At 42.4% G+C, this 3035-nt stretch overlaps 1 pseudogene; it reads left to right on the top strand.

Annotated features, from left to right (window-relative positions):
• Positions 1–1156: 1156 nt before the first annotated feature.
• Positions 1157–2779, top strand: LOC148922760 (uncharacterized; annotated as a pseudogene).
• The last annotated feature ends 256 nt before the right edge of the window (positions 2780–3035 follow it).

The following is a 3035-nucleotide window of genomic DNA, read 5'->3' as shown; positions in this document are numbered from 1 at the left end:
GGAATTGTGGATCGCCGAGTGACCTAGTCTGTGAAGGTTTGGAAGTCACCTGAAGACTTACCACGAGTGATTGGGCGAGGTTTGTGTGACCTTAGCTCAAGGAGAATATGGTGAGGACTGTGTGTCCTCAAGTTTAAATACCTAGCCGCTCCAACCAGACGTACAACTGAGACAACAGTTGGAACTGGTCTACCAAATCATTGTCTTCACCAAGCTTACTGGTTCTATTTCCTCAACTCTTTCATTTCCCCATTTCTGTTGTTGTGTGCCTGTTCATATCTGTTTGAAGACTTTGACTGAAGACTTTCTCAATTTCCTCAGTTCAATTTCTTCAGTCTGTCCATCTTCATCCTGTGCTATCCTGTGTTTATGCTTTCTGTACTCTGTGCTTGTCTTCATTTCATCACGATGACTATGCTTATGTTCTATTATGTTTACTTCTGAGTACTTATTCAGCTGCAAGTAGTTCTTCGTTAAGGAATTTCCTCACCAACAAATTCCTCAATGAAGAATTCATAAAAATCGCCTATTCACCCCCCCTCTAGTCGATATAACGCACTTTCAATTGGAATCAGAGCAAGGTACTCCCTTGTTCTGTGTGATTTTGGTTTAACTGCCTGGAGTTTTAGTTATGTCGACCGCAGGTATGATCAAGGTCTCTGCTGGGTGTCCTACCTTCGATGGAACAGACTACCCCTACTGGAAGAATAAGATGCGAATGCATCTTGAGGACATTGATAACGATCTCTGGTATGTTGTGGAAAATGGTGTTCCCTCAGTCACACCTTCTCTGAACGCTACTGATGTGAAGAGATTCAAGCAACTCGATTCTCAAGCGAAGAATACCATATGTGGCCATCTGAGCAAAGGGCAATATGAAATAGTGAGTGCTTTGGAAACTGCTAAGCTTATCTGGGATAGGCTGTCCAAAGTGAATGAAGGAGTCTCAACTCAACGTGACTCTCGTGTTGACATTCTTCGCAATCTCTTCAACCACTTCAAAAGACTCGACAATGAAAATGTTCAGCAAATCTTCGATCGCCTCACTGACATCTCAAATGAGCTTCAAGCGCTTGGCGCCACTGACATCACCGACCATGAGGTGGTGAAGAAATTGCTGAGATTGCTCGATTCTTCATTTGATACTCTGGCACTGATGATTCAAGAATGTGCTGATTACAAGTCACTTGATCCCGCTGATATCGTTGAGAGGCTAAATACTCATGAGTTCCAGCTTGCTGAGAAGAGAGATCTCTATGGTTCAAGCTATGCCAGATCACATGCTCTGAAGGCCAAGGCAGTCTCCGAGTCTGAAGGTGAAGACTCTGCTAGCAGCCTTGGTGATCCTGAAGAACTGATCCAGGAACTACCACTGCTCGTGAAGAAATTTCAGAAGTTCTCAAGACATGGTCGCTTTGGAAAATCCTCAAGGAGCAATGATTCCTCATCTAGTGACTACAAGAAGAGGCTATGCCACAAATGCAAGAAACCTGGTCATTACATTCAAATTGTCCTCAATGGGATAAGGAATCAAAGAAGAAGAAATACAAGGACTACAGTTATGATGACGCAAAGAAGAAGTAGAAATCTTCAAAGTCTTCATCATCAAAATCCTTGAAGTCTTCATCTCACAAGAAGAGCACCTCCAAGAAGGCTCGGGCATTCATTGGCAAGGAAATGGACTCTGAGGCTGAATCTGAGGAACATGAGGACGAGGAGGCATCTGAGGAGTTCGAGTCTGGTGTGGCGAGCCTAGCTCTCGCTACTGCATTCGTCAGCAAGTCTATCTTCAACTCTGAAGAAAATGGCTTCACCAACAAGGCTGATGAAGGCAATGATGACTACACTCCCACCTATTGCTTCATGGCAAAGGGTGCCAAGGTATCTAAATACCCCTCCTCTGAATCTAGTGAGGATGAATCTGATGAAAACCTCAAGCCCAACTACTCTAAACTTGCTAAGATTGTTGTGAAACAACAAAAGGCTATTGAAAAGGTTCAAAACATGCTAGACAAAAGTGATGATATGTTGGGTAAAGAAATGGATCGCACTAAAACCTTGACTGGAAATCTTTAGAGACTTCAGTCCAAGTTTGACAACCTTCAAGGTCATCATAACACTCTCTTATCTGATCACGAGAAGCTTTCTTATGAATTTCTTCAAAGAAAGCAAGATCTTGAGAAGCTAAGGGTGAGTTATGAAGATCTTCAGAAGGAGCACGATTCATTACTTGCTCAACAAATCAGCGCTACTCAGGAAGAATTTGTTCCTCCATGTTTGAAGTGCATTGAAAGTGAAACTGCTAGTTCTTCACCTGAATGTTCAAATGCTTCTAATGCTACAAATTCTTCATCTGTCTCTGCTATCACTAATTCCTCATGTGAGGACATTGCTAGTATCACTGATGATGCATGGCTGAAGTAATTGTACATGACAGACATGTACAAAAGTCTCAAAGGGCATCAGACTCTTTGCGATGTGCTTAAAAAGCAGATCCTCAACAGGAACCCCTAGGAAAGAGGGTATTGCCTTTGAGAGGAAACTCAATGCTGATGGAACATATTGGAAGCCTGAGCAGTACCCCAAAACCTCATGGGTTGCTGCAAAGGGACCTCCAATTGATCCATCCAATTTATCTGGCTTTACATGTGATTCTCCTCATTCTTTTGATGAGTCATTTGACTCTAACTATAAACTGTTCAAAAATCATAATGGTGAAGTACTTGCTAGATATGTTGGCACTAACTGCAGGAATGGTTCCCCTATGAAGAAAATCTAGGTTCCCAAAAGTTGCCTTGAAAGTCTTCAGGTGAATGTCCTCATGGCACCACCTGTGAAGAATTGGAACTCCAGATCAAATTCTTCATATGGACCAAATTCTTCATATGGATCCAAGTCCTCATACGGACCAAATTCCTCACATGGATCAAATTCCTCAAAAGGATCAAAGTCCTCATATGATCGTCATCGTGCTAACCCTTCTTCGCAGGGTTGAGCTAAGGGCTACGAATATGAGCATTATTCTTCTAATCATT

The sequence above is a fragment of the Salvia hispanica genome, unplaced genomic scaffold (assembly GCF_029641045.1).
Source record: "Salvia hispanica isolate PSC_SH4W2 unplaced genomic scaffold, Shi_PSC_v1 Unplaced_Contig_0018, whole genome shotgun sequence".
In the NCBI taxonomy this organism is placed as follows: domain Eukaryota; kingdom Viridiplantae; phylum Streptophyta; class Magnoliopsida; order Lamiales; family Lamiaceae; genus Salvia; species Salvia hispanica.
The sequence above is the reverse complement of the archived record's forward strand: the minus strand, read 5'-3'. Positions and strand labels throughout refer to the sequence as shown.